Raw genomic sequence first — 17,861 nt, 5'->3', positions numbered from 1 at the left:
TTCACAGATGAAACAATGAAGGCTAAGGATGTGTGTGGCTGGCTGGTATTGCAGGGTGAGGGTCGGACAGCACCACAAACGCTGGTCTCTCCCCTCCCTTCCTCGAGCCTGAGCTGGTACTGACAGCCCTCCCCTCCCCGCCAGTTACATGCCCACCTGGGCAGTTACAGCCCACAGCCTGGGCCGGCCTGAGGCATTTCTCTGAGCTCAGGAAGATAGTAAGAGCTCTTTTCTGGCTTCCCACCCTCAAAGAGTCCAGCCCTCTATTTGCAGCGGCTTACTTACTCGGCAGGCCCTTTGATTTGCAAGAGAAGCAGGCGGCAGGGCTGTCCCTGGCCACCAACAGATTTAGAGATCTGGCTTCGGGTGGAAAAAAAAAAAAAACCCTTCTTTCTCCTCTCTCTCTCTATTTCCCTTTTTTCCTTCCCCGCCTCCTCTTCTGACTTTTTTTTGAAGATTATTTTTAACAAGGGATTTGAAACTTCAGATGAGGCAAAGCTCTGGGACAACGGGAGATGGAAGGTTGATGCTGATTGGCTGGAGAGAGGAGCGGAGATGGAAGGTTGATGCTGATTGGCTGGAGCGAGGAGTGGCCCGGAAGTAGGACTGACTCAGTCCTGTCCCTTAGCATTGAGTGAGCACCCAAGTGCACACATCAGGCTGGGTGCTTGACACCCATCCTGTCCTCCCCATGCTCCTAGGAGGGAGATTTAATTCATGTTCCAGCTGGAGAAAGAACGTTTCGCTCCAGGTCACACTGTGGGTAAGGGGTGGAGTCTAGCCGTACCCACTCCTGAGGCTGGGACGCTGAAGATTACTGGGCCCTCCGTGGACCCCATTCCCCATGAGACCAAAAGCAAAGGGGCTCAACTCTTTCTTTGCCTTCTCTGTTCCCAGACAGATTCCTGGACATTTAGAGATGTGCTTCGCAAGAGTCCATTTTTCTGGTCAACCAAGAGGACTTACTGAAGCAGGCTCCTTCCTTCCTTGGCTGTCCCATCCTGGGTAACTTGGGACTGTAATGGCGTAAGGACATTAGCCTAGCTCTGTTTTCAACCCCTCTTTGTGACTAGGAGAAGAAAACCCTAGCCTGGGAACCCCCAGGGTCCTCACTCTGCCCACTCTGTGACTATGGGCAGACTTTCTAAGGAGGTGACCGCCTTTCTAAGGTGGCCTCCTGTCCCTTCTGCAGGAGAAGCATGAGGTGGGAAAGGACAGCACAGGATGGTGGTGGGAACCTGGCTTTAGAGGCTCATTGATCCTGATAACGTTTGACAGCAGCCTCCCATCACACCTAAGAGAAAATCCAGAACTTCCTACAGAGCCAGTGAGGTCCTGCCTGGTCCATGCTATCCATCAGCTATCTGTCTTTGCACAGGTCCCAGCCACACCAGCCTCAGACACCCTCAGGGCCCTCTTGCCCTCCTCAGGCCCTTGCATATACTGTCCCCTCTTCCTTCACTTCTGGATGGTTCCTCTTTGCAACTTGGGCTGCAGGGAGACCTGTCCACCTGCTACCGTCATTTCCTCAGCAGCACTTGCGGCCGATTCTGACTCTGCCACAAGGCCAAGCATCACCCCCAGTTTGCATATCTTTGCATTCCAAGGGCTCCCCTGGAGCCTGCTGCAGCCTAGACTCACCATGTGTGTGTGCTAAGTCGCAGCAGTTGTGTCCAACTCTTTACGACCCCACAGGCTATAGCCCACCCGGCTCCTCTGTCCATGGGATTCTCCAGGCAAGAATACTGGAGTGGGTTTCCATGCCTTCCTCCAGGGGATCTTCCCAACTCAGGGACTGAACCCACATCTCTTGCCATCTCCTGCATTGGCAGGTGGGTTCTTTACCCCTAGCACTACCTGGAAAGCCCTTGTCCATGGGTACCTATTAACAAATCATTGACTTTAACCTGGCCACTCCCTCCATTTCTTTTTTTTGCAAAATGAGTATAAGAACATCTACCCCATAAGGTTGCTGCAAGGGCAAGACCAAGTAAAGGGCTGGGCCTGAAGGACCAGAAAATACCATCTTCTACTCATATTAATATTCATTCTCAAGTAGAGCCTGTTCAGTGTGGCTGGCACACACACGCATCTTGGAAACTGGCAAAGAGGAAACCGAGATTCATTCATAGAGGCAGCTCAAGACTGGTTCATAGGCGTGCCGGCCACCTGGGTGCTTGGAGCTCTTTCCTGACCTGTCCATGCCTCCTGCTGACCATGTGGATGGTCACGTGGCCTCCTCTTTTTAAAAAAATATTTATTTATTTGGCTGTGTTGGGTCTTAGTTGTTCCACGCGGGGTTTTTGTTGCAGCACATGGGCTCAGTAGTCGAGGTACGCAGTCTTAGTTGTCCTGCAGCAAGTGGGATCCTAGTGCCCTGACCAGGGATCAAACCCACGTGCCCTGCACTGGGAGGTGGATTCTTAACCACTGGGCCACCAGGGAAGTCCCCGTGTGCCTCCTCTTTCCTCATCGTGTCAAATATGACTGATGGGATACAGGATGCAAGACCTCGGAAAGAATGAGTGGGGTGTGGAGATGCTTCCCATGAGGGACCAAGAGCTGTCCCTCTACATGCTTCCCCACCCCCATAACAGGCTAGTCAAGCCCTTGGTCTACCTTCCAGCTTGCCCATCCCATGTCCTTCAGCGGACTTCCCTTCCTAACGAAGGACGTTGGCATGAACAAAGCATCTCCAGCGCCTGCCTCCTCGCCTCCTGCTGCTGTGGCTGTCTCCCCACCTGAAGCCATAAATACATATGCAAAGGCCAGTATGTTAATTTGTGTTTAAGCACGGAGCCCGGACGCCACCGAGAAAGGGCATTAGGCGGTGGCCGTGGGTGGGAGGCAACAGATGGCCTGATTGCTTTTACCTGTTGCTAATTTGTTGGGCACCGATTCCTCGTTTGGGCTTAATTGTGCCCAGACCTCCCCAGACAGCAGGGTGCCGGACATTGGACGGCCCTCGGGTACGCACATGGGGCGATGAGTCAGGCGCCTGCCTGGCAGTGAAATGTCTGCCTTGTTCTCTCCTGATTGGGCTCTGATCCCTCTCCCGGGCCAGGCACTCAGGACCCTCGGGGCACAAGCTGCAGTGAGGAGGGGGCTGGCAGCGGGGCAGCAGGCCTGACCCTTATGTTAATCAGCTGTGTGACCTTGGGTGGGTCGCTTAGCATCTCTGGGCCCCATCTGCCTGATGGGGAAATGAGCCTAGTCACACCTGCCCTATCTACTTCGCAGGGTTGCTGTGAGCGTGCGCTGAGATAATGGACCTGGGAAGCACTTTGACATGTGGAAGCCTCTCTAATAGGGAGGCATTATTTGCCAGCGGAGCGGTTAAGAGCTTGGATTCTGGAGTCAGTGAGACTGGGGCTGAATTCTTCTTTAAAAATTTTTTTTGTTTATGGCTGTGCTGGGTCTTCATTGCTGTGCACGGTCTTTCTCTCGTTAACGGTGAATGGGGGCTGCTTTTCATCACGGTGTGTGGGCTTCACATCGTGGTGGCTTCAGTGCTTGTGGCTCCCGGGCTCTAGAGCACAGGCTCAATAATTGTGGCCCACAGGCTTAGCTGCCCCGCGGCACATGGGATCTTCCCGGGCCAGGTACTGAACCTGTGTCCCCTGCATTGGCCGGTGGCTTCTTGACCACTGGACCACCAGGGAAGCCCCAGGACTGAATTCTGACTGCCACTTATAACTGTGAGGCCTTGGGCAAGAAAACTCAAGCTTCTGGAGCCTCAGTTTCCCCACCTGTGCTCTGGGTGAGACTAGCCCCTACTTCAGGGCTATTGGGAGGAGCAAAGAAGTTAATGCACCTGCTGGTCCGGCCCTGTGTCCCCAGAATGCAGCCCCGGTGAGCCATTTTTATTTTGCTACTGCTCTCCCTTCAAGCCTCGTCTGAGCTTCACCTATTCGGTGAAGCCCACTGTGATCTGTGTTCCCTTCTTGTTTTTTGTTCAGTCACTAAGTCATGTCAGACTCCTTGGGCCTCCACGGACTGCAGCATGCCAGGCTTCCCTGTCCTTCACTATCTTCCAGAGCTTGCTCAGACTCATGTCCATTGAGTCAGTGATGCCATCCAACCATCTCATCCTCTATCACCCCCTTCTCCTCCTGCCCTCCATCTTTCCCAGCATCAGGGTCTTTTCCAATGAGTTGGCTCTTCGCATCAGGTGGCCAAAGTATTGGAGCTTCAGCTTCAGCATCAGTCCTTCCAGTGAATATTCAGGGTTGATTTCCTTTAGGATTGGCAGGTTCTATCTGTGTCCCCTACCACTGCCAATTGTCTCCTCCTGGTGGAACTTGCTGGGGGTTTATTACTTCCCCAATAGCTGCAATCTGGTGGGATGGTAATCTGGGGCTTGTGAGCCTGTCCCCAAAAGGACAGCACATGAATAAGTGTGGCCTGAATTCTGAAAGCATCTTCTGGAGTAGAAAAACCAAACCTCAGAAAACAGGGGGAAGCTCATGAACCCGCAGGGCAGGGGCCACAGCGGAGGGGCACAGCTGGCCTCCTTTCATGCCTGGCCCTTCAAGTGGTCCTGGGGCCCATCTACACCCAAACCTGACTCCCCAGCCTTCCCGCCGATCCTTTGAGCCTCAGATATACTTCCAGAAAACTTCCCTTTGCTTCTGTGAGCTTATCTTTCAAGAACCTAACTGCTATACCCCTAGGCCGTATACATACTTCAGGACAGCACTGAGAACTTTGAAACGTCTTCTATATTTGACTCCATGATTTGTTTGTTTACGGATCTTGGGCAAAGCCGATCGCCTCTCTGAGCTTCAGTTTCTTCTTCTGTATAATGAGTCAGGGGGCGGGTGGAGGGGAGGGCTCCCTGGATTATTTGGAGGGTGAAAGTGTCCTGCTGGCCTCAAGCATGTTGCTGGCCCTCAGCGATGATATGACTGGTTGGTGGAGCTCTATCAGTGGAGGATGAATGGCATCGCTCTCATTTGAGATCATGGAAAAAACAAGGCTTGCAAGTTTGTTGAGAAAAGCATCCCTTTGAGACGCTTGCTTGAGGGCTTATTGATGGAGAAGTCATCGTCTCTCTCCTTGGCCTTTGAGTCTCAGGGAAATGCACAATTATTGAATGAGGGCATGGAAGGTGGCAGAACGCTCTCTTGGGTCAAGTGGGAGTGGGGGGCGTGTAGGGGGAACCAGGGCCAGGGTAGGGGGCGGCAGGTGCTGTGGTGGAGCGGGCTGGGTTCCTTGCTGCGCCTGTGGGAGAGGGGAGAGGAGGAAGCTAGAGAAGGAGGGAGTGGGGATGGGAGGAGGTGGTGAGAAAACCTCTGACTTCCCTTTCCAGCCTTCCTGATTTCCATTGCATCTCACCCTCTCCTCTTATTTATTTTTTGATATGCTAAGTATCATGCTAAGTTTTTTTTTTTTTAAGTTTTATGTATTTTACTTCTGTCTGTGCTGGGTCTTCATCGCTGCATGTGGGCTTTCTCTAGTTGCAGTGCTCGGGCTTCTTGCTGCGGTGGCTTCTCTTGTTTCGGAGCGCGGGCTCTAGGCACACGGACTTATTAGTTGCAGCTCGCAGGCTCTAGGCATGTGGGCTTCAGTCACTGTGGCACACGGGCTTAGTTGCCCCGTGGCCTGCATCTTCCGTCGCAGCATCTTCCCAGACCAGGGATCGAACACTTGTCCCCTGCATTGGCAGGTGGATTCTTAACCATTGGACCACCAGGGAAGTTCTCTCCTCCTAAATTTGATTCTGCATCTAAATAACACCCTCCCTAAATCATGCCCCCGCCCCGCCACCCGCAGCCCCTCATCTGTGTTTAACTTGGAGAGGACACATCAAATGGTCCAGGAGTTTCTCACCTGGACTGAAGCCTTGGAGAAGGCTCTCCTGCATGGATCTCTCCGGTAGTTTCCCCTCTCCCAGGTGGGGGCAACACGGGGTACCCAGAACAAGGGTACATGGAGTTTGAATGAGGAGTTTCTCAAGTACCCGCTGGAGGCTTGGAGCAGTTCACAACCCCCTGTGCTCCTCTCTCTATGCAGAGCTGACGCTCTCTACCGTGCAGGAGTTCCTCTTTACAGGGTGCCCAGCACGGCACCCAAGATGTAAAAGTTCCATCTTTACAAGATGCTGGGGCTGCTGTACGTCCTCCAGCCTGACACATGTTCACACATTTGGTTCGGGGATCTCACTGCATTCGTGTCTGAGGCAGGGATGTGAAACCATTTCAGTGCTACAGAGCCTGGTTACATCAGCCAGTCGGACCCAGGGATGGTTTTTTGGGGGGATATTATTGAATCTGTCCCACATTCACCTAAATTCTGCTCTTGCCCTTTTTCACATCTCTCTTCTCCAAGTCTGCTCTGCCAGACACCCTCCCTTAGAGTTAAGAAAACAGAGAGAGAGGGAGGAGCCGCTGCTCTGGGCCAGCACCTCTGTTTACCTTATTCCTCTAATCCTCACCACAGTCCTTTGAGGCTGGTCATCTTCTCTTTGTTGGGAGTGAAAACATTGAGGTTTAGTGAAGTTAAGTGACCTGCCCATTGTTACGTGGCTGGTGGAACTCGGGTTGGAACCCACAGGCATCTGAGAGCCTCTTTATCACGCTGGCTCCTCCCTCCGTCTCTTAGCTCACAAGCATTCACTGCCCCAGTGGTAGCTGTAGATTCTTCCATCTCTTCTGACTCAGAAACCACATAATTCTATGACATCTAGACTTCTGCAGACTCTAAAGCAACTTCCTTCCTCATACCATTTACTACCACTGTGTTCCACCCCCATGGAAGGTACACTGACCATACATATTAATAGTAATCCAGATAATGGTGGAAAGCAGAACAGGCCAATAGGAAAGGAGATGGTGATGGAAGGTTGGGGGTCTGGCTCTATGTGTGCTTGGCAAAGAGGTGCTGTGGAGCCCAGCAGGAAGCAAGCTTACCCTTAAACCCAAATTTGACTGATGTTTACGGAGAAGTGGCTGCTCTTGGAAACCCAGCAACCAGTTGCTTGGAAAGTGTTGCCGAATTTTATCAGGAATTTCTGGGGCTTCCCTGGTGGCTCAGACTGTAAAGAATCCACCTGCAATACAGGAGACCCAGGTTCAATCCCTGGGTTGGGAAGATCCCCTGGAGAAGGGAATGGCTACCCACTCCAGTATTCTTGCCTGGAGAATCCCATGGACTGAAGAGCCTGGTGGGCTACAGTCCATGGGATTGCAAAGAATCAGACACGACTGAGCAAGTAACACTTACCGGGGAAAATTGGCGATAGGAAAATAACACTGAGAAGCTTGGGAAGACCAGGAATGATGCTGCTGCATTGGAAGTCAACTGCTTAAAAAAGGACAAAGAGAAGCAGTTCTCAAAGGAAGGAGGACCCCAGGGAAGGCAGGACCCCTGTCCCTCACCCCTCATCCATCATCACTGGGACCCTACAACTTGTGTAAAAGGCAGCATCTGGGTGAGGGTTGAACCCTTATGGGATTCTGCACACTTTATAATTAATCTGTGTTTAACTTAGCTGTTCCAGTGCCCCTCACCATAGCTCTCATCCACTTGTGGGAAAGTGAGAAAGACAGGAGTGAGTTTTTCACAAAGCTAAGCATTCATTTTCAACAGGATTCTCTCCCCCCACCCCAGTATTCTCTCTTTCCTATTTTCTTGGTGCTAAAACATCCTTTTATGTATGAAACAATGTTGTTGGTAGACCAGACTTGACTTCTTAAGCATCTGTGCTTGGCAGGATAAAGTTGACAACCTTATGTTGAATCCTTCAATTTTTCTCTTGAAAATTTTTGCTGAACTACAAAATCCTGAAGTCTGAGGACCACTGGATTGTACACTGTCAGTTATCATTCGTATCAACTCTCTTCCCAATCTTGAGGCAATTTTTTTCTGCTTAGTACAGATAGTCTTTTGAAATTCAAATACTTCAACCCTGGGCTTAAATTTAATAACTTTTTTTTGGTCTACAGGGTAACAGGTATTATATTCCACATATGCCATAATTTGGGCACAGGATATATTCTTTTATAAGATTGTATCTTTTGTTTTTCTAGATCGGTTACTATGACTTGCTTTGAAGAGTGTTCAGTCCTTTAAGAAGACTCCATCTATGACACCCTAGGCTGGACTGAGGTTGGGAGGGGGATGAAGGGGAGGGGCGGAAGGCGATGAGTCCCCAGGGTATCCTGTGACAATTTAGATAGAGCAAAAGCTCCGATTTTAGGCAAGAGACTGCTAAGTTCCTTGGCCTGGGAAGGTCAATGCCAAGAAATTCAAATGGCAAGACGGGGGAGAGTGTGTTAGAGAGATCAATCATTTTAGAGGCTATAAGGATCTATTACAGAAAGTAGCAGAGAATGAGAAGTGCCAGGCGTTCTTGACCATGGGCAGGCAGGCAGCAGTTAGGGCTGGAGCTCCGTGTATTCCCAGTGGATGCTGCAAGGTTAGAAGCTGGGTGTAGACACTGCGTGCATCCCTGGAGCAGGGGTTAGGGCCTGTGGGTTAACATCACTGCTGTGCCAGACAAAATGCGAGGTGGCACCACATCAGTGCGTTTTGCATGGTCACAACCACTACTATTGATAATGCAGAGTGAACAACCTACTTCCTTCTTCCTGTCTTTTCCTGAGCGTGGGGTTGAGGAGTGAAATTAACTATAAATGGCTGTGAAGGATCTTACTGGGGTGATGAGAATGTTTCAAACTGGATTGTTGGTAATGGTTGTGCATCTTGAAGAGGTACTGAAAAATCGTTGAGTTTAATGATTAAACATAAAATGGGTGAGTTGCATGGTATGTAAATTATACCTCAATCCTGCTTTTGAAAAATGAATGAATGGATGCTTCCTGGGCATAACTGCCTTAGTCAGGGATCTTGGAGAGGTAGGGAGCTGGTGGTGGGGACCAGGGCAGGATCTAGACCTTTCTGGCCCCTTCCAGCTGATTACCAGCATGGATGAAAGGGGCCTGGTGGGTGTGGAACAGGGACGGGTAGGAGCCTAACAAACCCTTTCTACTGATGGAGCCTCAAGATGAGAAAGCCTCTGAGGCCAGGGTGTCTGAGGAGGGAGGGCGGGAACAGAGGAACACCCCACAGTTGGCAGGCGGGGAAAGGGTGCAGACAGGGAGGTCTGAAGTCAATAACGGCTTCAGGGAAACAGAAGGGCAGCCAAGGGAGGAAATAAACCCATGGAAAGTCTTGGGGCCGCCAAAGGGAATAAGAAGGGCGTTTTACAAATATATCAGGGGAAAAGGAATCCTTGAGAGCCGCCCAGGCCATTAATAAATGAGAAGGGAAATAAAATTAATGATGATGATAAAAATGGCTGAGCTGCTAAAGTGCTTTGTAAAATTGGTCTTTAACAAGGAAAAGAAGAAAAGAAATCCAAGAGATGGGCAATTAGAAAGGGACAGAAGCCCTGGCAATTGAGCTGATGAAAGGTAGGAAAGAGAATACTGAGAAAAATTGGCTGATGCCTGCCCAGTTCAGATTGCCACATCCGGATGCAGAACTTGGGGTCTGAAGGGAATTAGGTGATGAAGGGATGAAACTGTTGGCAGTTGTTTTAATTATATACATAGTTAATTTTCATATATATATGCGTATATATATATATATATATATACACACACACACTTTTTTTTTTAGAGGAGAGACAGTGAGGATTCAAGAGCTAGAGATAGAAGAGGAGGAAGTACTATATTACCATCGTATGTCGAGTTCCTCCATGGGGCTTGGCACTGTGCTGGGTACATTGCACACATCCTATCATGGAATTCCTTCAGTGGCCCTGAGTGCTTCTATGAGCAGCCCATTTCACAGGCTGGGGAAACTGAGGCTCAGAGAGCTTATGTGTCCCTCCAAGATTACTCAGCTACACACATTGGTGGTAGACTTCAAACCCACATTTCTTTGACTCCCAAGAGGGTTCCTTTCTGTTCTACCAGCTGCTTAGTCTAACTTTCAAGATTGGATTCTACACATCAGACAGAAAGGTATCCACCTGCCAGTGACCTACTTCGAGTGACTGTTCTTTGTCCTGAAGCCTGGGGATTCTGACAACATAGACACCCCTGTCTGGTTGTAACTTTGAGATGTTTAGGGAGGATCTCAGACTTCACGTGTTAAAGAGAAAGAAGTGGGGCAGAGTTTGGGGAATGATGGGCCTGAGGCCACAGGATGTCAGTGTCCTCAGCGGTGTATGGGATCCCAGCGTCCAAAGGCCTAATCACACCTGGGGAACCGAGGCCAGAGAGCAGGCAAGAGTTGCTCGAGGTGGAGCCAGGAGCTGGAGCTGACTTGAAGTCCAAGACTCAAGGGTTTTCTGCTCTTCTTGGCCCAAGTCCATCATTTGCCCTCACCATTGACTTCTTTGCTTTGTCCTACAGGACTGACCTTGACTTTGATTCTCAGCTTTGGCTCTGTCCCCTTCTCTCTGCTTTTGGTGGCTCACGCCAGTGGCTTCTTTAATCTAACATCTGTTGCTGTTTTGTTAACCCTGATGCCCTGGGGGCAGGGGGTAAAGGGTAGGGATGAGGACAAGAGGGAGTAGCCCATATGACCCCTCTTGTCCCACTGGGGGCCTGTCGCTGAGGGGTCTTGTGCATGGTGTGGTGAGAACCCGCCTGTGATCGATTCAAACCCTGGCCCAAAGTCCTTACCTGCTTCATCTAACCCTTGCCACAGTTTCCTCCCATGTGGAGTTGACTTCCTCTGGACATTGGGCTTGCCCATGTGCCTTGCTCTGGTCAGTGAAATGTTAGCAACATGGAAAAAGCAGGGACTTGGAATGTGCTGTGTGGGTGGGCATCTTCCCTTGTACATCTCTGCCATGAGATGACCATGCCACACCCATCCTGCTCACCGAGGGTGGATGAGACACAGCTAAAGTGGAGCCTCGCCAGCCAGCTCCAGCCTGTCATGAAGAAGCAGAGCTATCCTGGCCACCACAAAAGTGAAACTGAAATTCACTCAGTTTTGCACAACTCTTTACGACCACCTGGACTGTACCGTGCCGGGCTCCTCTGTCCATGGAATTCTCCCGGCAAGAATACTGGAGGCAGTTGCCTATCCCTTCTCCAGGGGATCTTCCTGACCCAGGAATTGAACCAGGGTCTCCTGCATTGCAGGCGGATTCTTTAGCAGCTGAGCCACCAGGGAAGTCCACCATGGTTTGAAGCAGAATTTCCTGGCTGCACTTAGTCCAGCTAAGCTTCCACTGACCTGAATATCTTTGAGAATAGATATTCATTATCATATACCACTGAGATTTTTGTGGTTGTTTGTTACACCTCATAACTAACTGATAGACAAGGTATCAACACCATGTGCTTAGACAACTCTAGTTCCTATTTAAAAATCTCTTTTCTCCTCAATTTATTAAAATAAAAATCACTAAGCCATGTGATGTGTTTATAAGTTTGGGTTACTGTTTTTGAGGAGCTCGGCATGGGGGAGGTAAAAAGATCATCACAAAATATGATGTCAAGAAACGCTTCCTTTGGGCGGGGAGTAATGATCTCTGAGTGAAGTCTTGGGGGAGGAAAAAGAAGGGAAGGATGCTCAAGGCAGAAAGGAGCGAAGCAAGCTTGTTCGTTGGTGGAACACAAGCCCTCTTTGTGCTGGGGCTGTTACCCTTAGCATAGACAGGCAGCTCGAGTTCAGGTTTGATTGTGGCATTTTACAAGTCCCTGACCAAATGTTTATACGAAAAAAAAAAAAAATAGACATCAACGACAGCAATTTATTACCAGATGATGAAGTTCAGGGAAACTCTATTAAATAAAAAAGTGGCACAAGAGATGATAAAACTCAAAGAAACTCAAAGGGGATAAAAGACTCAGGGTAGCGTTGCGGATGCAATAAACAACAGCATAATCTAGGAAAGCCAGCGGCGCAGAGGTAATTACACGCTGACACCTGCTCCTGGGAAGTCGGGCTGGGGTCCAGGCGGCTGCTGACACGGGGGTGCCCAGCACTGCCCTCACCCCACCTTACCCAAGCCTTGCCTTTCCCCTGGGCTTCTCCCGGCGTCCCTTTCCCTAGGATTTTTCTCAGTGGCGCTTGCTTCCTGCCGGGGCGGGAGGTGGCTGGGGGCGGCGGGGAGGGAAGGTGGGCAGCCTTTCGGACCCCATGCAATAAACACGGCCTCTCCCTCGAGCCCACCCCCTGCTTCCAACGCTCCCCCTCCCTCCAGCCCAAGTGTGTGTGATTTCCGAGTTAATCTGTCTGCACTAATTAAATATTGACGGCTGTTAAATATTCATGGGGCGTTTTAGCTGGCAGGTTTGATGTCTCCAGGCCCTGCTGACTGCAGCTCCGCTGACGGGCCATTTTGACTGGGCACGTTGCGCTCCTGACCGCCCCCTGTCATCCAGCTGTTCCCAGCTGCTCTGGGCGACCCCACCTGCTAGGGATCGCTCAGACCCCACCAGGACACGCCTGTGAGCCTGCTCATTTGGGAGGGGGTGCTGGCAGCTTTGGCCCTGGGGGCTTGATATGTGCCACAGAAGGACTCTGGCCTGGGGTGTGTGTGTGGACAGGGAAGGGGTGGAACCCAGGGGTCGCTGAGAGGTTGGGTGGCCTGTCCTCCAGTGGGGACTCCTGGAAGTTCCTTCCGTCCATCGCCTTCCGCTGGCAGCTCCGGTTCTGGGCCGTGTGGGAGGTGCTGGGGAGAGTGGTGGCCAAGGACAGCCTTTCGGATCCCTGCAGGAGGTCAGACTGAGTGGCATGGTCCTGCAAAGGGCGGTTGCGATCCCCAGGGAGAGTGTCGTGGAGCTGAGGAGTCTCAGGAGACGCCAGCCAGACTGGGGAGGGGGAGGTCAGGGCAGGCTTTGCAGGCTGAGACCGCATGCAGAATCCTGGGAGACAAGCAGGAACCAGACCTGCTGGGAGGAGAGGGTTATTGTGGAAGGTCTCTCATCAGGGGAAGGGCACAGACAGTGAGGGCCTGGGCAAGTGTGAGAGAGAGGAGCCCTGTGAGTGGGCATGGAGGCGTTCTGGAGGCTGGGTGCAGACAGGGGGTGTGGAGGGGTGGGGGTCCTGCCCCGCCCACGATCAAGGACTGTGCTTCCTTCCTGTCTTATCTTCTAAGCCCAGCCCGCCCCAGCGCCTCGCTCCCCAAATACCTGGTTACCTCCCCTTTCTCTTCCCTGGTGGCTCAGATGGTAAAGAATCTGCAGGCAATGCAGGAGATGCAGATCTGATCCCTGGGTCGGGAAGATCCCCTGAAGGAGGGCATGGCCACCCAACTCCAGTATTCTTGCCTGGACAATCCCATGGGCTGAGCTGCCTGGCGGGCTAGAGTCCATGGGGTCATAAAGAGTCAGACACTGAGCGACTTTCATTTCACATCCACTTCCTGTGGGGGAGGACGGGTGGGAAGGGGAGGGTCAGGAGGGCTGAGGTCAGAAAGCAGGAAGTCCTGGGGGGGTACTTCTCCCTGGCTGGTGGGAAAGTCAATTCATTGCTGGGTTTTCTTTATTTTTTAAAATTATAGTTGATTGGGTTAGGTTCAGGTGCACGGCCTAGTGATTCGGGATTTTTGCAGATTATTTTCCATTAGAGGTTATTACAAGATACTGGGTGTAATTCCACTGATGCTTTGTACCACAGAGCCACACAGGCTTGAAGTGGACCCGGCATCTTAGGCCTAAGAACCTGGTTTCCTGAAAGGGGCTCATCTCCCGGGAAAGGAGGTCGGACTGCAAGGCACACGTGGAGGTCAGTCAGCTTGCAGCCACAGGCCATAGGCAGATGGCTTCCCGAGGCCCCGAGGAGACCCCAGGACCGTCCACCTGCCCCCTCCCCTCTGGGCTGTGGGTCTATTGCTGGCCTTGGGCACCTCTGTGTGGCTTCGAAACTCAATGCAGGGCCAGGGTGTCCAAGACGGCCACCTTCCTCCCGGGTGTGCAGTTCTGGTTGGGGTTGGGGACGGAGGAGAGGCGGGTGGAGGTTGGGGAAGGAGGAGGGGAAGGGGCATCCACGTGGTTCAGGGAGACACCACCAGGGTGATAACCCGTGTCACCTCTCCCTCTAGAGGGAGAGGCTGTGCCCTTACTGTGCTGGGTCCCCGAGTCTGCCTGGCCCCAAGGACTTGTGAATCCCACTGCATTGAGTTTTGGGTCCAAGGGAATCTGAGAATCTGGAATGTTCCCTTTGTTAAAGAAACCTGGGGCAACAATTCGGACAGTAGCAATTATAACTTGTACACCGAGTGCCATTGTATCAACACTTCACATGCATTATCTCATGGGACCCTGCTGGCTAGAAACTTCTATGGCCCACATTTCACAGACAAGGAAATCGAGGGAAAGAGAGGCTGAGAAACCTGTCCAGGGTCACAGCTGGCCTCTGAACCCAGGCGGTCAGACTCCAGCGTCCACGTCTTCAGATCAGTGCTAGTGGTTTTCAAAGTACCCTCAGGCAAAAATCCCCCTTTGTTGCTCAGTCGTGTCCGACTCTTTGAGACCCCATGGATTGCAGCATGCCAGCCTTCCCTCAAAAGCTTATTAAAATGCAGATTCCAGGCCCATCTTGGTCCCACTGAATCCGAATCCTCAGGGAGGGCTAGGAAGTAGGTTCAGCTGGCAGGTGGGTCCTCTGTTCGCTGTGCTGGCACCCGTGGTCTGGTGGTCTCCTCCCCCAGGGATGGAGCAGGTAGGAAATCAGCCTGGGAACAGGAACCCCCACCTGACGACCCCAACTGCTCTGATGTTTAGCAAAGTGCTCTTTAAGATGCCAGCCTGACTTGGAGCTGCTAATGGAGCCCAAAAGAGTTAGTGTTTCCCTTGGGCCAGAGCTACAAAGCAGAGACTGTAAAATGCTGGGATGCCCCACAGCAGTGGCAGCAGAAACCAGGGAGGGAGGCAGGCCAAGCGGAAGGAAGGGCTCAGGGCTGAATTGAGGGCACAGTGTTTGGCCAGCCACCCTCTCCTGAGAGCGATGGAGTCAGAAATGTGTTGGGATACTGGCTTTGAAGTCTTGAGTAAGCAACTGATGGCCTCCAAGGCTCAAGATTCTGATCTGCAGAATGGGCTGATGGTTTGTTTCCCTTACCCTGCAGGGCCGCTATAAGCCTCAGACAGATGTGTGACGCGCAGAACACCAGCAACGGAGGCCTCTTACACAGTGCTTTGTTGTCGTTACTGTTTAATCACTGAGTCAAGTCCAGCTCTTTGCGGCCCCATGGACTGCCGCTCGCCAGGCTCCGCTGTCCACGGGCTTTCCCAGGCAAGAAGACTGCGGTGGGTTATTTCCTTCTCCAGGGCATCTTCCCGACCCAGGGATCGAACCCGCCTTTGGCAGGTGGATTCTTTACCACTAAGCCACCCAGGAGTTACTTCCTGTGTGTCAATCACTGTTCTGTGCGCTTTACATGCATTGACTCCTTTAATCCTCACGACAGCCCTGCCAGGCTGCTATCATGACTGTTCCCAGTTGTGAGACTGGGGCATGGAGATGTTCACGCACTAGCCTGCAATCTGCAGGAGGTCAGAGGCAAAGCTGGGGATTGAGTCTTGCTCCTCAGACTCCAGAGTTGTTCTCTTAACACCCAGAGGCGTCCAAAATAATAGTCTCTCGACCTCTGCTTTGCCAAAACTTCTGGAAAATTCTACGCTCTGTTATGAACAAGGCCCCTTTTCAGTGGACGATCGTCCTCTCAGGAAGCCCCCTGAGCTGAGAATGGATATCTCCTTGGTCGGCTTGAGGCAGGAGGTAGATAGATGCCCCCTCCACCCCACTGCCAGGGTAAAACAATTGGAGATTCATTCTCTGTGAACTGAAACTCCAAGACCAGAATAGCAGGACAGTTAAGGCAGGAAGCTGGGCCCTGCCCAGGCCACATCTCTCTCATTCTCGATGTGAGGAGACCTGCCCGACCACACAGGCACAGAAAAGCTCCTTGGAGATCAAAGGGTAGTGATGTCAAGGGATGATCTACCCATAGGCCTTTGTGGTAGGATCCATCTTGGCTAAGAGATGCGTGCGCAGACATGGGAGGATCCTCAGATGCATCAAATATGGACTGGGAACCAGGCAAATCAAATGATGAGCCAAAGGAAAACCAGATGAAATGCCCCATAAACGTAATTCAAACTGCCATGCGGGTGTGACTCTGACTCTCTCTCTCTGAGCCTGCCCATCTGTCTATCCACACATACTGTACCCTTTTTTTCTCCTAATAAATACTTTATTTGCTTCAGTACTTTGCATCTTTGTGGAATTCTTTTCTGCAAAGCTGAAAAGCCGGGCCCTTGTCACTGACCCCTGGCCTCGTGGCTAGGATTTGGTGCTCTCACCGCCGTGACCCAGCCTTGATCACTGGCTGGGGAACCGAAGCCCTGCTTCAAGCTGCTGCAGCCTGAGGCCGCCCGAGATCAAGCTGAGGCTCTTTTATGGGAGATTCACCCACTCACGCCCCACCCACTCGTCATTGCACAGGAGCCCTAGTCATACACCCATCCTGGGGACACCATGTGGACACTGACTATGACTCCAGGGGGAACACAATCGGGGAACAACAACAACAAGGCAAATAACAAGAGACTAAATGAAATGTACAGTGTGTGAGGGTGCGGCCACGAAACGGAGCAGGACCCCGTGGGGCCTTCTGGGGACGGGCCTTCTCCCCGTCCTCTGCTTTAGCTCCTCCGGGAAGTATCTAGATGGTAGTAACCAATGCACATTTCCTGAGTTGTTTTGCAGATGTAAAAAAACCTCCCCCACTCCAACAAAAGTGAAAGTTGCTCAGTCACATCTGACTCTTTGTGATCCCATGGACTACACAGTCCATGGAATTCTCTAGGCCAGAACACTGGAATGTGTAGACTTTCCCTTCTCCAAGGGCTCTTCAACCCAGGGATCGAACCCAAGTCTCCCACATTGCAGACAGATTCTTTACCAGCTGAGCCACAAGGGAAGCCCCTCCAACAAAAGGAAGATGTCAACCACTTGCAGTTGAGAGAGCATGTAGCCCCAGGCCTCTTGGAGCAAAGGACTGATAATGCTAACCCCTGGGACACGCCCTGCTACCCCACTGTCTGCCAGTCAGAGAACTGTGCTCAAGCTGATCACAGACCTCGTGACCCCCAGTCTCACTTGGCTTTTAAAAGCGCTTTGCCTAAACCCTTGGGGGAGCTCGGGGCTTTTTAGGGCACAAACCCACCCATCTCCTTGCATGGCCTTGCAATAAACCTTTCTCTGCTCCAAACTACAAGGTTTCCCCGGGCTCTATGGGAGGTGTGACCTGAGGGAGCCACGTGGGCGGGAGATGTGGAGAGGGTGCCAGGCAACCAGACGCCAGGAACAAAGCCAGGAGACCGGGGTGGCCGGGGAGGGGGCAGTGGAGATGCAGGACATGGATGGACAAGACCTGACTCCTCAGGGTTTGGATGGGCTGCCCTGGCTGCCATGGAGAAGAGCCTGTAGGGCCCAGGTGGGTCAGGGACCCACCAGGAGGGCCAGGTGACAGATGAAGGTGGTGGCCGTGGCAGGTGTTACGTCTGAGATGGCCAGGAGGGCTCGGACGGTGACGGGTGGTATTTTGAAGGTAGAAGCAACAGTATTTGCTGTCAGGCTGAGTGTCAAATGGGGAAGAAAAAGTGACTCCAAGGGTTTTGGCCAGAGCAATGAGAAGGATGTAGTGACCATTGATCGAGATGCAGGAAGAGTGGGGGTTAGTGTGTGTGTGTGGAGGGCGGGGGAATGTTTGGTTTCTGACTATAGGTTTGATCTCTAACTACAGGTTCAAGGAGGAAACTGGAATGCAGCCTGAATTTAAGGAGATGTCGGGACTAGAGATGTAAATTTGAGAGTTATCAGCTGCTTTAAATGGTGACACTGGATGAGAAGGCCCAGGGAGGAGGAGAATAGATAGGAAAGAG

At 51.7% G+C, this 17,861-nt stretch overlaps 2 long non-coding RNA genes across 2 annotated transcripts; one reads left to right on the top strand and one right to left on the bottom strand.

Annotated features, from left to right (window-relative positions):
- Positions 1-1,970: 1,970 nt before the first annotated feature.
- LOC123332702 lies at positions 1,971-16,180 on the top strand. Its single transcript, XR_006549675.2, has 2 exons — positions 1,971-3,852; positions 15,041-16,180. It is a non-coding gene; the product is annotated as an uncharacterized LOC123332702 (long non-coding RNA).
- Positions 11,700-13,167, bottom strand: LOC112583784. Its single transcript, XR_003108018.3, has 2 exons — positions 13,104-13,167; positions 11,700-12,863 (listed from the first exon to the last, which is right to left on the bottom strand). It is a non-coding gene; the product is annotated as an uncharacterized LOC112583784 (long non-coding RNA).
- Positions 16,181-17,861: the final 1,681 nt, after the last annotated feature.

The sequence above is a fragment of the Bubalus bubalis genome, chromosome 3 (genome assembly GCF_019923935.1).
Source record: "Bubalus bubalis isolate 160015118507 breed Murrah chromosome 3, NDDB_SH_1, whole genome shotgun sequence".
Taxonomy (NCBI): domain Eukaryota; kingdom Metazoa; phylum Chordata; class Mammalia; order Artiodactyla; family Bovidae; genus Bubalus; species Bubalus bubalis.
The sequence above is the reverse complement of the archived record's forward strand: the minus strand, read 5'-3'. Positions and strand labels throughout refer to the sequence as shown.